Source organism: Marmota monax, unplaced genomic scaffold (assembly GCF_021218885.2).
Source record: "Marmota monax isolate L192 unplaced genomic scaffold, Marmota_monax_Labrador192_F-V1.1 WCK01_AAM20220418_F8-fsc00260, whole genome shotgun sequence".
NCBI lineage: Eukaryota > Metazoa > Chordata > Mammalia > Rodentia > Sciuridae > Marmota > Marmota monax.
The window spans coordinates 559999-583611 of NW_026694062.1; the positions used below are offsets into that span (position 1 = coordinate 559999).

A 23613-nucleotide genomic window follows, 5' to 3' on the forward strand; every position below is an offset into this window, starting at 1 on the left:
AAAGCTAGACTTGGTTAATAAGAAAACATCAATGAAATTGTGGTAAATTACTCTTCTTTACATATAAATGTGTTCATACCTTTCAGGTATTCAAGTCCTTAAGGTAAAAGATTTAAAGGAACATTTTATCTAGCTGGTGTTCTCCAAAGTGAAGTTGTCTATAATGATAATTTTAAACTTATAAGGATAACTGATTTTTGCAGAGATTTATTTATATCATTTGATGTTTTGTAACCAAACCTTATGTTACCTTTTACACTGGAATATGGAAATTTAAAGGTATTTTAAAATATAAGAGGCTGGTCTGTTTAAAGGTTAATATTATAAAACATTTTGCCACTTTTCCACACAAAGGAAAGTTAAAAACTCTCAGTTTTTCCTTGAGTCACATTTTATATGTAATATCATACTGAGTTAGCAAACATTCATACAGACTCAGGAAACCATATATTTAAACTTTAAAAAATTGTATCTGGAAAAGGAGACAAAGATCAGCTTTAGAACATTTTACCTAAGATTTGTGAAGAGCCTCACCTTACCTCAGCTAAGGCTCTGCCTCCCACCTTACAGCATGTCAGAATGACTTCAAAGTAGGACAGATTTTGGTTGATTTAAAGTTATATTCAAAGATTAATTTTATTGAAAAGATTACTGTGATCTCAAATAGGAGATATAATGTATAACTCAGCCAAGTCAAAATTATATACAAGCTAAGTGTTTTTACTATTGTTAATTTCACTTTGTATATTCATTATAACTGATGCCTGTTAATGTTTTGCAGAGATAATACTTCAAGAACACACAACCTAAATTAATTTGATATATTAAGCCATCATCTATAGACAGATACTAATTAAAAGGGATTAAATTAACTGTAAAAGGGCTGGAATTATGGCTCAGAAGTAAAGGGCTTGTCTTACATGTATGAGACACTGGGTTAAATCCTCAATATCACATAAAAAAATAAATTAAATTAAGGTAGTATATTATGTATAACTAGAAATTAGTTATTAACTGTAGAGTTATGAACTTTAAAGTTAAAGCCCACTACTCTTAGTTTAAGACTGATAAGACTGTCTTGCTGGATGGTTAAGGCCAAGGCTTAAAATTTAGGTTAAAATAAAGGGGCCAAGACAACCAATATTTGGCTCTTGCTCTCTGAGTCACCCTGAACCCAGGAAAAGGGAAAGAGCTTTGTAATTCCAGGCCACATAACCTCCCAATAGGGAGATTAATGAGACCACTGGAGAATAGAAAGCCAATGAGTGCTCATACTGCAAAAAGGGGAGCATCATTGAAAGGGGGAAACTTCCAAAGGAAGCCATATTGTCAGCAAATGACCCATCCTAACATAAATGGCATTAGCAGAGCTAAAATTGTGCTCAAGAATTCCCCAAGAGTGTCCACCAAGAAAACTCAGCTGACTCTTACCAATAGATAAGAGCAAGTTCAGTTTGATCAGCTTGAACTTAAACATCTAGCAAAAATAGTTAAAACCAAAGCACAGTCATTCCTAGGCTTTCAAAAAGAAACAACAGATATTTTAATGTAATTTAAGAAGTGCACTTGTGTTAACACACCCCAATAAGTAAGAATGGAGGCAACAGAAGAGAGATTCTTAGGCAACAATGCCTGGTAACTATCAACAAAAACTGCCAGAGCCAGAAGTTTTTAGTCAGTTTTGGCCTTCAGATCTTCCTAACCTCCTACATAGGTAAACTTAATCAGTGTTTGCTAGTATAACTATCTAGCTCTAAGTAACAAAGGGATCTTTACTAAACACAGAAGTTATACCAACAAAGATATTTTACAAAAATCAGATGACATTAACTAACTTAACTAAATATTGTGTTTACATTCCTGATAACTCTGACAATGTTAAAGATTTATGTTCCCTAAAAGGAGCCTTATTAGACTTTGTAAGGCCTTGTTATGTGGACAATTTGTCAGGCCTTCGACCTCCTGGTAAACAATTATTAATTTCTATCATGATATTCATGGACAGGCTCCAGATGCTATAACTGCTATTTTGTATTAATCTTATTTCATTACTCATGTCTTTTGTTTCTCTTATAAAAGTGCCTACCCCCAGGTGAATTTACAACCTGTTCTTCCTGAACCAGATTTTTTCCAGGAACCCCTTCACCCACTCAATTTCTAAAAAGGGAATTCAAACTGCTTGTCCCACCGCACATCACCCCCTATCAGTCAAAGTAGAAAGAATGATCATCATCTTTTTTTTTCCTTACAGTAGTAGGAGGTCCCTAATATTAGAGGGAAAAATTACAGTCAGTATAGATGTTCACCAATATGTCTAGCTTGGGAAGATGTATTTGGGGAACTACCCCCAAGATCACCTGGGTAATCTCCAAGAAAGAGACACTTGCTTCCACAGCCCAACTTACAAATGGGACAACTCCCCATTCTCCAAAAATTGTGCTTCCTGGGTCCCACTTCAATCAACCACTGAGCCATGCTTTCTTATTCCTCCCAAAGGAGCTCAGTTTGCCTGCTTGTATAATCTAACTCCTTGCCTAAATCTCCAAGCTGACAATAACTCTGAACTATGTATCACAAACCATCTTTTTCCTCAAATGTACTATTTTAATGGAGTAGAAGAAAGAGAATGCCTGGACTTATTAGAAGGCCAGGACCCACTGATTTTTCAACAAAAATGGGCTGCCCAATTTTAGTTCCTCTCCTAGCTGGCTTGGGAATAGCTAGATCTACTGCTATAGGAACTACAACTCTTATCACAAACTCTGAAAATAAATATAAACTTAGGTGCACTAGAAATGTCAATTTCCAAACTGGAAGCTTTTACTCTCATGGTCCTCTTGATTGACTACCATCATCTCAGCTATAGTTGGGCCCCAATCTCCTGATTGGGATTACTTTAGGTCTCTTAAAAACCCTCCTAAACCATGTACACAGAGTGTAGTTGAAGTCTGATTTATAGTCTTGCAAGCTCAGTATGGTCCTTTAGAGAAGTTAAAAAATATATATAATGTGCAGAATTGATATCTAGCCTGCTAAAACTAGTGGGGAATGTGATAGTCAAGCCAAAGTGACTCCATTTTGTTTAGTAATTCCATATTTGTAAAACAGCCATGACAAATAGAAAGGTCAAGATGGGGGCAAGTTTGGTTTTGAGGGTTTTTTGTTGTTGTTGTTGTTGTTGTTGTTGTTGTTGTTGTTTGTTTGTTTCCTTTTGTTATAGAAACCCTGAAGAAAATGGAACTATCTAAAGGGGCTTTGCTTCTGTAACTAGGGTAATGAGGCTCCATTTATGTAATTGGGGTAGCTGAGCAAATTGTGATTGGCTAAGTGTCCTGCCACCTAACTGCACTCTCCCACTTCTGTAACTTGGCTTGCTTGCATTGGCTAAACCCCAATGCAATGTGGTTTTCAGGCTTAAAAGTAGCACCCTTACAATTATTTGGGGCTGATCAGGAAACAGACTTTATGTCCCTGGTCAGTCACCATGGGTGTGCTTCATTAAAGGCTTGATTCAATTATACGTGAGTGGTCTGGAAGTCAATTGATGAAACCCCAGGACATTGCTTTAACTATAACAGAATCAAAATAAAATAATATTTCTAACATTATTCTAAAAGTATGTCTAATAAAGCTACTTTGATTACTTCCTAAATTAATTCTCATAAAACTGGTTGAGCTGCTTTCTTAAAGAGTTTCATCGTTTCTTAGTTAAGGTGCACTAGTTCTTATGTCCTTGTAATTTCTCTCACTGAAAGGCAAGTTCTGAACATCAGTCCACTTACTGCCAATATTAATGATGCTCATCAAAAGTTACTATGTCAAGTAAAAGATAATTTATAGAAAAGAGAAGAATGTATCTTTATATGTCTTAACTTTCCTAAAGTATAACATAACTTTCCCTTAATAAAATAAAATTACATATGGTGGGCTTTGTGCAATAAGCATAATGGATTATGCTTTCCTAAGAGGTTGGAGATATGCACTTGGGTTCTTAGTTGATATAATCATAGTGGTGCCTAAAATTCTCATGAGCTTTCAGAGAATGATTGTTGTTGTCCATTATCAGATTTGTCCTCAATGTCCCAAGATAGAAGAGCAGCCTTATATTTTGTCCTTGATATGCTGAGGGGTGGTAGAACAGCCTTCAAGGCATGAACTATCTGTTATGTTCTACCCATCTGAAATTAAATTTGGCTTGGCATTAAGCATGCTCATGCTTCCTTTCAGGAACATGAGAATGAAAATGAAAAGTCCCAATTACATAAAAAAAGGGTCTCATGGTTTCGGTTTCCCACCAGCATGGCTTTGCCACACTTATTGTCACTTATTCTCATTGTCAAGACAATGGGGAGGGGGAGTGCCTTCACCAAAAGAGAGACTCTGAGAAAGAATAAAATAAAAATCCTAGAAATAAATGGGTTCATAAGGAAATTAAAAATTTTGTAGAAAGCATGACTTGTAGATTTAGCCATATAGAAGACAGAATTTCAGGGCTTAAACACAGGGTATGATCTTGAAAGCACAGGAGAAAATGAAAAGATTTGTAAAATACATGATCAGAATATTCAGGAATGATGGAAAATTAAAAGACTAAATTTTTTAAAAAATCATTGATATAAAAAATGTACTGAAATACAAACTAAAAACATTTACAAACTTTTCAGTAAAATAATATCAGAAAAATTTCCAAACTTTAGAAAGGACATGAAAATCCAGGTACAGCAGGACAAGGATGAAACTGAAAAAGCCTCATGAGAACTGTGCAATTCACATTTCAAATTAAGTCAATGAAAATTATCACTGATTGAATGTAAGAGTGATCAGTTTATAACACCTGTAATCGCATTGAACTCCAGGAATAATTTGGCTTTGCTTAGGCAGATGTGACCTTCTTTCCTCAACATACATGTATGTCCTCCTAAAGATGCAGGATCAGTTAAAAGAAGACAACCTTCCTAAACAGAGAAGAAACAGTTTTCAGTCATTGTTATATAAGCAGCTGTACTTTTCTGCTAGAAAATCAACTCTCAAGAATTGTCACAGACTTTTCAGTACAGATTCTAAATCCAAGAGTGATTGCAGCATTTATATGAAGTCCTGAAAGAAAATAAATACAAAGTTAGCTATATAGAGTAAAGTCATTCTTCAGAATTAGTGAAATAAAAACCTTTAAAAATAACCACTAAAAGAATTTATGATGACTAATCCATAATTACACAACATTATAAGAAAAAAATTACACACTAAAGAAATTTTTTAAGAACTGTCAAACTGTCAGAACAAGAGATGAATCTCATTAGAAAAGTAAAAATGTGAGAAGATGGCTGCTGCGCACGGGGGTTGCTGAAGTGCTGAGCGTGGTGCTCAGAGCAGCGGCTTTAATCAAGATTTCGCGCAGCGTGTAAGAGCTCCTTTCACCATTAATCTGTACCGGACCACTTTGTCAAGCAGCAGGAAGAACAAAGAGATCAAAAAAGAGACGCTTGGCTCCCGGACGCTTTGCCGCCCAGAGCCCCGGGTGCTTTGCTCCCATCTGCTTCCTCTTTCGCTTTGCTCCAGGCAGAGAAGGTGAATGTGTAATCAGCAGTGGATTGTAAGTACCCGAGGCAAAGAAAGCTCAGTGCGCCCCGCCTTTATTTATTTTTTTTTTTTGAATATTTTTTATACAGGGAGAGTTTGTGGATTGGGATTGTAGGCTGGGCTGCGGTTTCTGTGCCGAAAATCCACTCCACAGGAGCCGCCATTTGCTCTCTGCTAGCTGTCTTGATGGCTATGTCTACATTGTCCGGCAGCCACACCTAGAGGTTGGAGCTGGGCTGCGTGCCGAGCCCTGTCCTCCAAAGGCTGGACCGCATCCTTGAGCGCCTGGGTCACCTGTTCGCCGCTGCACCCTCGGGCAGAGCCTGCTCTGGGGTCGTTCTGCATCCCCCTGCGAGGGGACCCGTGCTCCAGAGGAGGAGGCCGGAGAACCGCGGCGGCAACCGCTTGGGTCCCGGGGGCCGGGCACTGAGCGGTGGCACAGCTACAGTCGCGGACGAGCCCAGCGTCCCCCAGCGTGGCCCCGGGGAAGAGGTGACGGCGACAGGGTTTAATTTCTAGAAATCTGGACTGGAAACAGAAGCAGCAGCTTGTATAATCCCAAGAACTTGCTTATGCCAGGAAGCTGTAAGGGCAACATGAATATCATTGAGGAGATCTAACATGGCAGCGGGCGGGGAGAGATCAAGTCTCTGACCTCTTCAACTGCGTGGGCATAGGGAGCTGTAAACTGTATAAATGCTGTTTGCTCAGGGTCACTAGGCAATGCTGAGCTGACGTGGATCTCGGGTGTACAGTCTGGGCCCCTCAGAACACACACACCAAGCCCGGATCGGCTGCATTCAAGCTCCGGTTCGCCTGCTTCTCGTGACTCAGCACTAACGATCCCGCTGAAATAACTGGTTGGCCCTTATGAACTTTCAGAGGTAAAAACCAACCAAGCCTTCATAGGCAGTGGCCACAGGACTGAAACGGGGATTGGCAGAGACAGTCAGGACCCACCCATTGCATTGGTCACCCGGCAAAGGGAACGAACAGTCACCATTTGCATGGGATTCCACCTTGGCAGAGAACTTACATCACAGGTGGAGGAGATAACTGCATTGAAACCAGCGCAACAGGGCTCCCAGGAGCAGCAGACCTGGCGTGCAGCCAGTATTGTGGTGAGCATCACAGGTGATCACGGTCTGGCTTGAGGAAACACAAGAGAAGGCCCTAGGCACTCAGGATTGGAGACCCGCCCAGACTGTGAGAAAGAGCTGCTACACAGTGATTGTTTCCCACCTAGTGAGAGGAGAAGCTTGACCCAGTGGGCACAGCTCCATCTGCTGGAAGAGAAATTAATCGAACTCTATGACTGCATTTATTTTTATTATTATTATTATCTTTTTTCTTTTTCTTTTTTTTCTTTCATTTTCAACTTTTTTGTTGTTCTTGTTCTTTAACTTTTTTAATGTTTCTAATTATTTTTAATTTATTTTTATTTTTATTATTATTATAATTTTTTTAATTTTCATTTTCATTATTTTTATTATCATTATTATTTTTGTAAAAAAATTTTTTTCTTTTATTTCTTTCTTTATTTTCCAACTTTTTTGTGTGTGTTTTGTTTTTGTTTCTTTTGTCTTTTCATGTCTTTTCAATTTTCTTATTCACCCTTCCTTGAATTCTACCTGCCTACTCTCATTCTCTTTAGTGACTTCTTCCCTTCCCTTCTAATATCTTTCCTCCCAAGAATCAAATAATTTTATAAGAGTAAACAGTAACTTAGCAGTCAAACAGAACAAGAAGTAACATGAGCAAGGAAGAAAGGGGGTACAAACAATGAAGGACAGCCTAAATATTCAGGAGGACCTAGAATCATCAGAAAAATGGTCATATAAAGAACTCAAGGAATAACTTAGACAGATGGAATGGAACCTTAAAGAGGATATGAGACAGCAAATCCAAACAGTGAAAGAACACTTTGAAAATGAATTACATAAACAGATAAAAGAAGTTAAGCATCTTTATCAGGAGATACAGATTATTTAAAAAAAAATCAAACAATAATTCTAAAAATGAAGGAAATGATAAACCAAATTAAAAACTCAATTGAGAGTATCACTAACAGAGTGGAGCAAGTAGAAGCCAGAACGTCACATAAAGAAGACAAAATATATCATCTGAAAAGAGTCTAGCCAACTCAGAAAGGCTGGTTAAAAAATCACGAGAAAAACATCCAAGAGATATGGGATAACATTAAAAAACCAAACCTACGAGTCATTGGGATAGAAGAAGGTACAGAGATTCAAACCAAGGGAATGAGTAACCTCCTGAAAGAAATAATTACAGAAAACTTTCCAGAAATAAAAAAGGAAACGGATATACAAATTGTAGATGCATACAGGACACCGAGCACACAAAATCACAGTAGACCAACGCCAAGACACATTGTTATGAAGATATCCAATATACAGAACAAAGAGAAAATATTAAAAGCTACAAGAGAAAGGAGGCAGATTACATTCAGGGGTAAACCAATAAGGTTAACAACGGATTTTTCATCACAGATGCTGAAAGGGAGAAGATCCTGGAACAACGTATTTCAAACACTGAAAGACAATGGATGCCAACCAAGAATTCTGTATCCAGCAAAATTAAGCTTCAGGTACGACAACGAAATAAAAATCTTTCATGATAAACAAAAGCTAAAAGACTTTGCAGCCAGAAAACCAGCATTGCAAAGCATCTTGAGCAAAACACTACACGAAGAAGAAATGAAAAACAATAACCAAAACCATCAGTGGCAAGTGCCTCTATAAAAACAGAGGGCAGGGGGAAAGCTAACCATGGAGAAACAAACTAAATTAAATTAAAAAAAAAAAGAAGAAGATAAATAATCAAACATGGCTGGAAGTACAAACCATATATCAATAGTAAATCTAAACGTTAATGGCTTAAACTCTCCAATAAAGCGACATAGGCTGGTATCATGGATTAAAAAAACAAATCCAACAATATGCTGCCTCCAGGAGACACATCTGATTGCAAAAGACATACACAGGCTGAACGTGAAAGGTTGGGAAAAAATATACCACGCACATGGTCCTTGTAAGCAAGCAGGGGTGGCCATCCTCATATCGAATAAAATCGACTTCAAGACTAAGTTAATCAAAAGGGATAAGGAAGGACATTATATACTGTTAAAAGGAACCATTCACCAACAAGACATAACAATTATCAATATTTATGCACCAAATAATGGTGCTGCGACGTTCATAAAATAAATTCTCCTCAAGTTCAAGAGTCTAATAGACCACAACACAATAATTATGGGTGACTTCAACACACCTCTCTCACCATTGGACAGATCCTCCAAACAAACATTGAATAAAGAAATTATAGAACTCAATATCACAATCAACAACCTAGACTTAACTGACATATATAGAATATATCAACCATCATCAAGTGGATATACTTTTTTCTCAGCAGCACATGGATCCTTCTCAAAAATAGACCACATATTATGCCATAGGGCAACCCTCAGTAAATATAAAGGGGTGGAGATAATACCATGCATTTTATCTGATCATAATGGAATGAAACTGGAAATCAATGATAAAAGAAGGAAGGAAAAATCCTACATCACATGGAAAATGAACAATATGTTCAATGGGTTACAGAAGACATAAAGGAGGAAATCAAAAAATTCTTAGAGATAAATGAAAATACAGACACAACATATTGGAATCTATGGGACACAATGAAAGCAGTTTTAAGAGGGAAATTCATAGCCTGGAGGTCATTCCTCAAAAAAAGGAAAAACCAACAAATAAATGAGCTCACACTTCATCTCAAAGCCCTAGAAAAGGAAGAGCAAAACAACAGCAAATGTAGCAGAAGGCAAGAAATAATTAAAATCAGAGCAGAAATCAACGAAATTGAAACAAAAGAAACTATTGAAAAAATTAACAAAACTAAAAGGTGGTTCTTCCAAAAAATAAATAAGATCGACAGACCTTAGCCATGCTAATGAAGAGAAGAAGAGAGAGAACTCAAATCACTAACACACGGGATGAAAAAGGCAATATCACAACAGACACTACAGAAATACAGAAGACAATTAGAAATTATTTTGAAAACCTATATTCCAATAAAATAGAAGATAGTGAAGACATCGATAAATTCCTTAAGTCGTCTGATTTGCCCAGACTGAGTCAGGAGGATACTCACAACTTAAACAGACCAATAACAATAGATGAAATAGAAGAAGCAATCAAAAGACTTCCAACCAAGAAAAGCCCAGGACCGGATGGGTATACAGTGAAGTTTTACAAAACCTTTAAGGAAGAATTAATACCAATACTTTTCAAGTTATTTCAGGAAATAGAAAAAGAAGGAGCTCTGCCAAATTCATTCTATGAGGCCAACATCACCCTGATTCCGAAACCAGACAAAGACACCTCAAAGAAAGAAAACTACAGACCAATATCTCTGATGAACCTAGATGCAAAAATCCTCAATAAAATTCTGGCGAATCGGATACAAAGGCACATCAAAAAAATTGTGCACCATGATCAAGTAGGATTCATCCCTGGGATGCAAAGCTGGTTCAATATACGGAAATCAATAAATGTTATTCACCACATCAATAGACTTAAAAATAAGAACCATATGATTATCTCAATAGACGCAGAAAAAGCATTCGACAAAGTACAGCATCCCTTTATGTTCAAAACATTAGAAAAACTAGGGATAACAGGAACTTACCTCGACATTGTAAAAGCTATCTATGCTAAGCCTCAGGCTAGCATCATTCTGAATGGAGAAAAATTGAAGGCATTCCCCCTAAAATCTGGAACAAGACAGGGATGCCCTCTATCACCACTTCTATTCAATATAGTTCTCAAAACACTGGCCAGAGCAATTAGACAGACGAAATAAATTAAAGGCATAAAAATAGGAAAGGAAGAACTTAAATTATCACTATTTGCAGATCACATGATTCTATACCTAGAAAACCCAAAAGGGTCTACAAAAAAACTACTAGAACTAATAAATGAATTCAGCACAGTGGCAGGATATAAAATCAACATGCATAAATCAAAGGCATTTCTGTATATCAGCGACAAAACTTCTGAAATGGAAATGAGGAAAAACACTACATTCACAATATCCTCAAACAAACAAACAAACAAACAAACAAATAAATAAATAAATAAATAAATAAAATACTTGGGAATCAACCTAACAAAAGAGGTGAAATATTTGTACAATGAAAACTACAGAACCCTAAAGAGAGAAATAGAAGAAGATCTTAGAAGATGGAAAAATATACCCTGTTCATGGATAGGCAGAACTAACATCATCAAAATGGCGATATTACCAAAAGTTCTCTATAGGTTTAATGCAATGCCAATCAAAATCCCAACAGCATTTCTTATAGAAATGGATAAAGCAATCATGAAATTCATATGGAAAAATAAAAGACCCAGAATAGCAAAAGCAATTCTAAGCAGGAAGTGCGAATCAGGCGGTAAAGCGATGCCAGACTTAAAACTATAGTACAGAGCAATAGTAACAAAAACAGCATGGTACTGGTACCAAAACAGGCGTGTGGACCAATGGTACAGAATAGAGGACACAGAAACCAATCCACAAAGCTACAACTATCTTATATTTGATAAAGGAGCTAAAAGCATGCAATGGAGGGAGGATAGCATCTTCAACAAATGGTGCTGGGAAAACTGGAAATCCATATGCAACAAAATGAAACTGAATCCCCTCCTCTCGCCATGCACAAAAGTTAACTCAAAGTGGATCAAGGAGCTAGATATCAAATCAGAGACTCTGTGTCTGATAGAAGAAAAAGTTGGCTCCGATCTACATATTGTAGGGTCGGGCTCCAAATTCCTTAATAGGACACCCATAGCACAAAAGTTGATAACAAAAATCAATAAATGGGACTTACTTAAACTGAAAAGTTTTCTCTCAGCAAGAGAAACAATAAAAGAGGTAAATAGGGAGCCTACATCATGGGAACAAATTTTTACTCCTCACACTTCAGATAGAGCCCTAATATCCAGAGTATACAAAGAACTCAAAAAATTAAACAATAAGAAAACAAATAACCCAATCAACAAATGGGCCAAAGACCTGAACAGACACTTCTCAGAGGAGGACATACAATCAATCAACAAGTACATGAAAAAATGCTCACCATCTCTAGCTGTCAGAGAAATGCAAATCAAAACCACTCTAAGATACCATCTCACTCCAGTAAGATTGGCAGCCATTATGAAGTCAAACAACAACAAGTGCTGGCGAGGATGTGGGGAAAAGGGTACTCTTGTACATTGCTGGTGGGACTGCAAACTGGTGCGTCCAATTTGGAAAGCAGTATGGAGATTTCTGGGAAAGCTTGTAATGGAACCACCATTTGACCCATCTATTACCCTTCTCGGACTATTCCCTGAAGACCTTAAAAGAGCGTATTACAGGGATACTGCTACATCGATGTTCATAGCAGCACAATTCACAATTGCTAGACTGTTGAACCAACCCAGATGCCCTTCAATAGACGAATGGATAAAAAAAATGTGGCACATTTTATACACAATAGAGTATTATGCAGCACTAAAAAAATGACAAAATCATGGAATTTGCAGGGAAATGGATGGCACTAGAGCAGATTATGCTTAGTGAAGCTAGCCAATCCCTAAAAAACAAATGCCAAATGTCTTCTTTGATATAATGAGAGCAACTAAGAACAAAGAAGGAAGAGCAGGAAGAAAAGATTAACATTAAACAGATACATGAGGTGGGAGGGAAAGGGAGAGAAAAGGGAAATTGCATGGAATTGGAGGGAGACCCGCATGGTTATACAAAATTACATATAAGAGGTTGTGAGGGGAATGGGAAAATAAACAAGGAAAGAAATGAATTACAGTAGATGGGGTAAAGAGAGAAGATGGGAGGGGAGGGGAGGGGGGATGGTAGAGGATAGGAAAGGTAGCAGAATACAACAGTTACTAATAGGGCATTAAGTAAAAATGTGGATGTGTAACGACGTGATTCTGCAATCTGTATTTGGGGTAAAATTGGGAGTTAAAAACCCACTTGAATCAAATGTATGAAATATGATATGTCAAGAGCTTTGTAATGTTTTGAACAACCAATTTTAAAAAAGGAAAAAAAAAGAAAACTAAAAATGTGAGAGAATTAAAATTTAACTAAACATTAGAAACAAATCAAAATGAAAAAAATTAATATTATCTCTACAATATCTCTGAATGTAATGGTCTTAATTTCCTAATTAAAAGACATAGACTGGGCCAGGCATGGTAGGGCACTCCTGTAATTCCAGCAGCTTGGGAGGCTGAGGCATGAGAATGGCAAGTTCAAAGCCAGCCTCAGCAACTGCAAGGCCCAAAGCAACTCAGTGAGACCGTGTCTCTAAATAAAATACAAAGTAGGTCTGGGGATTTGGCTCAGTGTTTGAGGGCACCTGAGGTCAATCCCCAGTACAAAAAAAAATGACTAGGAGCAGTCTCTTCAAAACACAGAAAGGACACAGTGAATGAAAAACAGACTTGAGAAGTGGGTGATAAAATAAATCATCTAAAATTCTATATCAATAGTTTGAAAACTGAAGAGACTGGAAAATAGATTACCAGAATAGAAAATGAGCACAGGGTACCCTAAGCCACCAAAAAATGGTGAATGAGAAGGGGGGAGAGGCATCAAAGCTTTCCCACTTAAAAATGGTGTACAAAGACAAAATTTTAAGCACAAAAGAAACAGAAAACTCCTTTAAGATGTTTAAGATGCACAAACAAGCAGGTGTGGTGGCTTATGTCTCTAATTGCCTATAATCTCAACAACTCGGGAGGATGAGGCAGGAGGATCATGAGTTCAAAGCCAGCTTCAGCAAAAGTTAGGCATTAAGCAACTCAGTGAGACCCTATCCCTAAATAAAATAAAAAATAGTGCTGGGGATGTTGTGAAGTGGTCCAGTGCCCCTGAGTTCAAGCCCCAATATCAAAACAAACAAACAAAAAACCCACAACAGCCTTAAAAAAATTGTGAAAAGAAAACTAAGCCGGGGATTCACAGCCATTTTGTGGCTCCCTCACCCAACTAGTCACCTTCTTAAATCAGTTCAGTATCTTCCCAAATCCAGGCAGCTACAAATTAAATCAGAGGAAATTCCCTTGCAAAGAGAACTCTTAAAAATACAGGCAGAATTTCTAGAAGGACCTTTAATACTCTAAATCACAGAAACTCCCTTCCTTTCCTGCAAAACCATCAACAAGAAGAACAGAGTTGGCTGGAAGGGACTTGAACCAGGGAAGTGTGTGTCTATTCCTGCTCAGACTCTGTGACCCAAGCAAGGGCTAAAAGTTCTGGGCAGTGTCTGTTTGCTTACTCAACTCTGACAGAGTCAACAAAGTGGCAGCTTTGGCTCTTACAAAAGCAAGGCAGACTCATCAGATTTCCAACCAAGAACACAGTGGGAAAGTACTATAGGAAATACTAGGGACAGTCTCCATGACCTGCAAGAATGGGATCACAAGGCCTACTAGAGAGATGCTGCCTGAATATTCAGTAACATAGAGACCCAGCAGGAAATTGCCTGAGGCTACACAGCAGAAAGGACCTCATAACAGCTTTAACAGGTGCAGAGTCTAAACCATGATCTAAACTGCCAAATGATGGAGAATTGTTTGGATATTTTGGGGACCTTGCTTTGGACTTAGCATTGTAAATCAACACAAGCTATTCACAACCTAGGGTGGTGCAAACTAGAACAACCTGAGACTCTTTACAATTGTGCATTAGAGACCAACATTGGCCAGGGGAATACTGTTATACCAGAGATCACCCATGGGAAATTCACAGGCAAAGTTCCTGTTCCCACTGACAGCCACCAGGATCTTTCCTGCATTAAAAGAATCCAATAGAGTGGAAAAGTACACAGTGACACAGCAATCATGGGACACTCCAGAGCCTACATCCTGAAACACTATTAAGGCTCTATTCCAAAATTCAAAATGAAACTCTGGGTCTTTTGAAGTAAAGATAAAAGATTTTTTCCTGTCCCAGGCCAAAGGAGAGAAAAAAGCAAAGATTAGCATCTCAAGACACTGACAATTGATGGGGAAGAGTTTAAAAAACAGAAAAACCAAAAAAGGTTGCAGCAGGGAAGACAAGTACAATCATAAGACACATTTCTCGGAAATTTACACCTTTTATACATACTCAGGAAGCAATCTTGCATTAGCTTCAAAGTTTAAAGATGCTGTGATCAGGGTACAAGTGGGTGGGGGTGTCAGCTTTTATGCAAATAAGCTCATGAGGAAAGAGGGGCCAATTCTGTGCAGGGTGAGATGTCTGAGAAGAATGGGGTCTGCCTGACTTAATTTTCAAATCAACCCATAACACTACTATATATATAATAGGATCTGCCATCCAAGCTGTCAATTGCAGGAAGCTACTGATAGTAAGTTCTTAACAACTAGGTAATTGTCTCCTGTGCCTCTGAAACTCAAAAGAAATCAACAGACTGATTGACATCTGCTAAACATCCAAACAGGGGCGGGAACCCATGGCCTCTGTGACAGTGGTGGACACGTCAAGCCAGGCAGAAGTAGTAGGAGCTTCTGAGAAGTCCTGAGTGGGTGATTAGCTCAGGCTCTGAGAGCAAGGCACCTGTGGCAGGACCTGGCAAGAGACTCTTCTGCTAACTTTCAAATTTTCCTGGACCATTCCCTTCATATGGGAATAAACTATATGAGCCATGCCAACCAACTCACCATCATCCAACCACCTCAGCTTCACACTCCCATGGTGGAGGAGACGGCAACATGATGATTATAACTATGACCTTCTACTTTGGCTTTAAGAATGTGGAACTGTTTTCTGGTTTGGTGACCAATAGAGCTAGAGAAATGGCTGGAGCTTTTGTGGCAGTGTTTTTACCAGAAATGTTCTATGAAGGACTCAAAATAGCCCGGGAGAGTCTGCTGAGCAAGTCACAAGTCAGCATTCATACAATTCCATACCTTTCCCGGGACCAAATGGATCCATTCTTATGGAGACATACAAAACTGTTGGGCAGCAGATGCTGAGCTTCCCTCACCTCCTGCAGACAGTGCTGCATATCATCCAGGTGGTCATCAGCTACTTCCTCATGCTCATCTTCATGACCTACAATGGGTTCTCTGCATTGCAGTAGCAGCAGGGACTGGAACAGGATACTTTCTCTTCAGCTGGAAGAAGGCAGTGGTAGCGGACAACACAGAGCATTGCCAGTAACATCAAATTCCATGGTGTGGCCTTATCAATTGCAGTGAAATGAGGTTCAATACTGGAAGATGTGGTTCCTGCTCCAATCATCCCTCTTGCTTCTCTTTACACAAACACACACACCTGCTGAATAAAGGTCTAGTTTATAGTCTCCAATATAAAATGGTGATCTCCCGAACTGTTTTTTCTAATAAGCTGAGATTCTCATTCCTTTTGAGAAGCCTCCAATGAGCTGTCTTCTCCCCCATCATCACCCTAGATCCTTGTCTAATCCAGGTAGCTTTCTAGTAAATGACTTGTTCATCTTTGTCCTTTTTTAATCTTCTGGGTTTTCTTTAACAGACAATATGTGAATTTGGTGGGTGTTATTCTGGGTCAGTGATGGATAGGGATTAACTTCAGCCAGCAATGATAACTGAGGGAGATACTTACCAACTAAACCAGGACTCAAATATCATATTAGAAAGTAAGCTTCAATCTTTGGACTCAGCGGGTGGGAATGACATTGGGCCTTCTCTAGGTGTGGTGTGTTGCACAAAATCTTTGTAACTTTTGAGGTGAATTGAGAGTAAAATAGGCCTAGAGCTTGCAGAATGTGTATTCTTGGGCTGTGAACTCATCAACATGTGTTCCCACTTAACATTTTGATTTGAATGAGCTTGTCAGTTTAAAAAAAAAGACAATCAATTAGAGAAAATGGATACAGATATTTTTAATGAAACCATTGGCATTTTACTTTGACTTGGTGCTGCAGTCTGCTGGGCACAATTCAGGAGCCACTTATCAAAAGAAATGAACATTATTTTTATAACACACACACCGCACCACACAGCTCCTCAGGAAAACCCTCAGAGCCCAACTGCCACCACTGGCTTCCCACAAGCCTTTCAACCTCCCCCACTCCTCCTGCTCTTGAGGCTGCTTGGCTGGGTCCCATGGGCAGAACCCAAAAAAAAGTCCCCCAATGTGCAGCTCCGTGGTCTAAAAGGGCAGGGAAACAGCCCAATGAGCATCACTGCAGAGGAGCCAATCAGTTGGCAGCTAGAAGTTTGCTGGGGCCTCTATGAGCCAATCATCAGCTGGCTGCTGGAAGTTTGCTGGGGCCCCTTTAGCTGTGTCTCTCAACATCTCCCCCTCTCTGTTTAAACAACAAGCATGTGGCTTAGGGACCGTGCCTGCCTTAGGTTGTCCAATAGTACATATGGTCCTTACCCATTATCGGATGAGCTGACCTCAAGGCGTCAGCCTCCTGTCTTACATTGGTACCATTGCAATTGGATCTTACCCATCATTGACTACTGGTCCAGCATACAGCCACACCTGTGGATAGGTTTTTGTACCAGCGGTGGGGGAGGGGGGGTGAGGTTCTTTGCCTCACCTCTGTTGGCCCCCAAATTTTAGCTGAACGACCATGACAAGCAGAAAGGAGGAAGATACACCAAGCCAATTGATGGCTCCTTTTGGAAAATTTGTACCACCAAGTGACACCATTAGCAAAAATACCCCAACACTACCACAAGTCGCTGCACTAACAAATAGTTCACAGTGCATACAAGTGAGTTCACCATGCATACAAGTGATACACAGTCCAGGCAAGTTCTGCAAGCAGTTCAGTGATAGCTATTGCAGAAGCTGTAGATTGGTTTTATCTTTGTCTTCACAGGCACTGGGATGAAGATAGGAATTCTGGCAATAATGGCTAAAGAAAAAATTATGTAACATTCCAGAAGGAACTAAAAGAAAACAATTTTCTGAACAATTTTACATTATCTTGAACAGAATTATTAAATATAATGAAAAGGAAAGGTGAAAGTAAACAAACAGATCTGTTAATGTCCTTTTTTGTTCACATATTAAAACAATCCTCAACATCTGTTTACCCAATTTAAATTAAACCATTTAAATCACGTGAATAAAAGAAATATTTGGATCCATTTTTTCATGAGCGCTCATCATATATGATATATGGACATACATACATACATACAAACATACAACATAAAACACAAGTGTGCACACATAATATAATACACACAACACATAACATAATAGTAAAGGCCTTATAACATTTTACAGGTGAAATCTCCATTGCAATGTTTAAAAACTCTATAGTCAAAAAATGAACTGATCAGCAAAACATTAACCTAGGTCTGTATGAGCTCAAAAAACAAAATAGAACTTCATGATGTGGGAAAGAGTAATAATAAAATAGATATTGAAAAAAGCATCCTGGTTCTGTCGCAGATGTAAGGATAGCCAAACTGGAGTTTTGGATATCAGCTGTTATGGATTTGAGCCAAATCATCTTTTTTTTTGGTCTGTAGAAATCGCTTTAGTTAATCTCTCTGGAATCCAAATCAGCTGCTGTTCTCCCTGTGGAAACACACAAACAGACCCCCGACTCCAGACAATTACTGGGTAAGGACCTTTCCATTGTCCTCTTAGAATATTCTTCCAAAGTACCTTGGGCTTATGTACATTTTTTGGACACATATGCCTTTCCGCAGCACTAAGTCCTGATGAATCCAAATTTTAAAAGTTTACAGTAAAAAGGGTTATTTTAAGTTTATCTTTGGGGAATATATACCCCTTCAAAATTCCCTCTTTTTGCTTTAATAAATACATTTTAATAGTTTGAAGAGCTCTTTCAACTATGCCTTGTCCCTGTGGATTGTATGGGATTCCTGTTATATGAGTAATGCCAAATGATGAGCAAAATTGTTTAAAAGAGGTAGAAGTATAACCAGGGGCATTATCTGTTTTTAACTATTTTGGAATGCCCACAGTGGAAAAATTTTGTAAGCAATGAGCTATAATATCTTTAGTTTTTTCTCTGCCATGAAGGGAGCCCATCAAAAATCCAGAAGAAATATCAACTGTAACATGCAAATATTTTAATTTTCCAAACTCTGGCAAGTGTGTGATGTCCATCTGCCAAATATGGTTAGGTATCAGTCCTCTAGGATTGATTCCAAGATTAACTTGTGGTAAAAAGGTCACACAATTTTGACATTGTTTTATTATTTGTCTAGCTTGTTCCTTAGTTATTTTAAAATGCTTTTGTAAAGTATTAGCATTGACATGGAACTTTTTATGAAAATTTGTAACTTCTTCTAGTGTAGAGAAAATATGTATGTCATGTGTAGTTTTATCTGCTAAATCATTGCCCAAACTAAGGGCTCCAGGCAATCCTGTATGTGCCCTGATATGTCCTATAAAGAATGGATCTTTTCTGTCCCAGAATAGACCTTGTATAGTGGAAAGCAAAGAGAAAACAGTAGAGGAAGGGGAAATCCTACCAGCATCTTCAAGGGACACTATAGCATTAACTATATACTGACTATCGGAAAATAAATTAAATACAGAATCTTTAAACATCACAAATCTTGTAATACTGCTTTAAGCTCTACCTTTTGAGCTGATTGTTTGAGTATTAAAAATGTAAAAGTTTGATCAGGTGTAACTATTGCTGCTGTACCATTATGTGACCCATCATTGAATATATTTGGAGCATTCATGATAGGTGTTTTTCTTGACATTTTTGAAAAAATTACAGGATGAAATGACCAAAAAGATAATAAAGGATTAGATGGTAAGTGGTTATCAAATGAAACATTAGATTTGCACATGATTATTGCCCAAGTATTTAACTCATTAACTAACTCATCAATTTGATTCATAGTATATGGAGTAATAATTTTATTAGGAGAAATTCCAAACACTCCCTTTGCTGCTTTTATTCCTTTGAGTATTAATTGTCCTACAGCCTCAGGATTCCTAGTAAGAATAGTGTTAGGAGAATAAGATAAATGTATCCATAATAATGGACCTTCTTGCCAAAATACTCCTGTAGGAATATTTTTGTTGGTAGTACAATAAATAATAAAGGCAAACATATCAATTCTATCCAAATGCATATTTTCCATATATGTTTCAATGATTTTTAATGCCTTTCTTGCTTCAGGCGTTAACATTCGGGGTGAATTTGGATCTGATGGATTTTTTTAGGATATCAAATAAAGGTCCCAACTCTCCTGTTGATATGCCTAGATGAATTGGCCTTATCCAATTTATGTCTCCTAATAACTTTTGAAAGTCGTTAAGTGATTTGAGTTGATCTACTCGTATTTGAATTTTTGGTGGATGGACCATAGTTGAGGATAATAGAACTCCTAAATAATTAATTGGAAAATTTAATTGTACTTTATCTATTGCTATCTCTAGATTATAATTTTTTAATAAGTTTGTAAGTATGGCATAACATTCTAGCAATGTGTTTTTATCTTTGTGTGCTAATAATACATCATCCATGTAGTGAAATATTTGTAGTTCAGAATTTTGATTTCTAAGTGGCTGGATTACTTTATTAACATAAAGTTGACACATAGTTGGGCTGTTAGCCATCCGTTGAGGGAGTACTTTCCATTCATATCTCTGATCAGGACCTTCATGATTCAGTGCAGGGATAGTAAATGCAAAACATGGACTATCCTCAGGATGAATTGGAATTGAAAAAAAAAACAATCTTTAATATCTATAACTAAAACATACCAGGTTTTTGGCAAAGCAGGCAATTGAGGAATCCCCAATTGAGCAGGTTCCATAATAACCATCTCATTATTAATGGCTCTTAAATCTTGCAATAATCTCCATTTACCAGATTTCTTTTTAATGACAAAATTGGAGTATTATGGGGAGATACAGAAGGTTGTATATGCCCTTCCACTAATTGTTGTTTGACCAGGTCATGGGCTGCTTGTATCTTTTCTTTAGTCAGGGGCCACTGGGGAACCCATATTGGTCTTTCTGATTTCCAAGTAATTTTTATTGTCTCAATGGCCCCTTCTGAAAATCCAACCCATGTCTGTCCATTCTTTGATCTATTTTTACTGGTGCTGCTATACCTTGTTCTTGTTTTTCTAATCTTTTTCCTTTCCTAAAACCTTGTCTAGCCATAATAGTTGGTGCATTTTGATTGACGTTATTTGTTAATGTCAAATCTAATTGATCTAGGACATCTGGTCTCCATAAATTTATGGGAAGATGATCCAATACATATGGTTGTATAGTTCCTTCACATCCTTCAGGATCCTTCCAATCTAATACCATTGCACTTCTATGGGGATTAATCACCACTCCTAGGCCTCGAAGTGTTTGAGTGGCTTGTTGTAATAGCCAATGTTTTGGCCATTATTGACAATAGATGATGCTAAGGTCTGCACCTGTATCCAGTATCCCCTTAAATTCATGTCCTTGAATATTAAGTTTTAGCATGGGGTGAGAATCTAAATTTAAAGACAGCATAGCCCAATCTACACCTGTGGAGCCTAATCCCTTGGAACCTCTTTCTACAGTATGACTGGAAAATTTATCATGTAGGCTGGGTATTATTAGTAACTGTACTATTCTATCTCCTGGTGAAATTACTGATATACCCTTTGGAGAACTGGCTATAATTTTTATTTCACCTTCATAATCGGGATCAATTACCCCAGGACTTATCATAAGTCCTTTTAGAGTAGAAGAACTGCATCCCAATAATAAGCCTACTTTTGGGAAGAGGTCCTTTCACCCCTGTGGGAATGATTTGAACTCCCATCTCTGGAGTTAGTACTGCTCTGGCGGAGGGGCAGATGTCCTATCCTGTTCTTCCTCTGGTTTGTCTAGTGAGGGATTTAATGGACAATTTGTCCTGGGCACTACCCTGATGGGGTTTCTGGGTTCCTCCAGTGCTCCGTATATTTGTGGTCATGGGCCCCAGAGCATTGGACCCCCCTGTCCATTTTTTGGCAACAGAGCCCGATGCCTTTCTCCACAATATCATGGATAAACACCTAGTCCTTGTTTGTTTTTTGATAATGGAGACTCTCTATGGTGGTTTGAGAACCATTAGCCCAATGTCTCCCTCTACAGCATCATGGACAAATACCCGGTATTCTACTCCTTTGATACCTAGTTTTGTTAAACCCTATTCCTATGGGGCAATTCCTTTAAAATGTCCTATTGTTCACAATTGTAGCATGTTTTTGGCCTGGCATCTAAAACCTGTTGTACTGCAGCTGCCACGACTTGCCCTTGTTCACTAATGTCTCTACATAATTTAATATGTGTGTTTAAATCTTCATGTTTCCATGGTCTAATGACTTCTCTGCACCAATGATTCACTTGCTCATAAGCCAGTTGTTTTAGTAATGGCATTGCTTGTTCTGTATTCCCAAAAACTCTGGTAGCTGTTTGAATAAGCCTATCTACAAATTCAGCATAATGTTCATTAGCTCCTTGTATTACCTTAGATAATTGACCTTGTAAACCTCCATGTCCTTGTAAAGTCTTCCATGCCCTAACTGCATCTACAGCAATTTGTGAGTATATGCCAGGATCATATGCCATTTGTTGCTGCTGATCCTCATAAGGTCCCTTTCCTAACAACATATCTAGATTTCTCTGAGGATAACCAGCTGCTGCATTTCGCCTAGCCATCTCCTTGCAAAATTACTCATTGGCAACCTTCCATAACAGGTATTGTCCTCAATTTAGTACAGCTTTACACATACTACTCCAATCTGCTGGCGTCATGTTCAAGTTATTAATGGATTCGACCATGCTTACAGTGAAGGGTGCTTGAGGACCATAGGTTGTTACAGCCTCTTTTAGCTGCTTCACTTTTTTGAAATTTAAAGCATGGTGAATTCGCTGCCCTCCTGCCTGCTCAAATACAGGGCATGTTAATATTTGAGATCCTGTCTCAGGATCCCAACTATCAACTGTGGGGGTTGGGGGCCTCCCAGCCTATGGCCCCAGAAAACTTCCAGCATATGGAGGTGGTTCTGTTGGTTGGACACTTACACCCTCTGGTGATAGAATGGTATTAGTAGCAGTCTCCTGTAGAGGTGGCGCTGTTGGTTGGACACTTACACCCTCTGGTGATAGAAAGGTGTTAGTAGCAGTCTCCTGTTGTAACTTTTCCCCTGATGTCTTTTTCTGCTCTAAACTTTCTTTCTCTATCTGACTAGCTCAAGAGGCCTTCTCTTTTATTTGAATTTTTTCCTCTGTCTGACTAGCTCAAGAGACCTTCTCTTTTACTTTAATATTTCTACCATAACTATAATACAACCCAACAAGATAATGCCAAACAACTGAAACAGAATGAAACAAAATTGGAACAAGAGAAAATCATTATAGTCTTTCTATCCTCCTGAAATGTCCATTGTCCTTTCTCCCTATCTGTTCCTCAGATGTGAGTGGTCTTACACATCTCCAGGGACAGGCAACTTAAAACAAAAGTGAAGCAAAACAATAGAAGAATCTTAAAATTGCTACCCATCCTTTCACCCTGCCCTCAGGGGTGAGCAGTTTACCTTATCACTTACCCTCAGTTGTTCCCCCGTGTGGATCACCAAATGCCACAGTCTTGCTGGGCACAATTCAGGAGCCACTTGTCAAAAGAAATGAACTTTATTTTTAGAATACACACACCGAACCACACAGCTCCTCAGGAAAACCCTCAGAGCCCAACTGCCACCACCAGCTTCCAACAAGCCTCTCAACCTCCCCCACTCCTCCTGTTCTTGAGGCTGATTGGCTGGGTCGCATGGGCAGAACCAAAAAAAAAGTCCCCCAATGAGCAGCTCTGTGGTCTGAAAGGGCGGGGAAACAGCCCAATGAGCATCACACAGAGGAGCCAATAAGTTGGCAGCTAGAAGTTTGCTGGGGCTGCTGTGAGCCAATCATCAGCTGGCAGCTGGAAGTTTGCTGGCAGCTGGAAGCTTTCTGGGGCCCCTT

The 23613-nt window shown here is 38.5% G+C and overlaps 1 pseudogene; it reads left to right on the plus strand.

Moving 5' to 3' along the window:
• Nucleotides 1-1628: 1628 nt before the first annotated feature.
• Nucleotides 1629-15840, plus strand: LOC124106583 (high affinity copper uptake protein 1-like; annotated as a pseudogene).
• Nucleotides 15841-23613: the final 7773 nt, after the last annotated feature.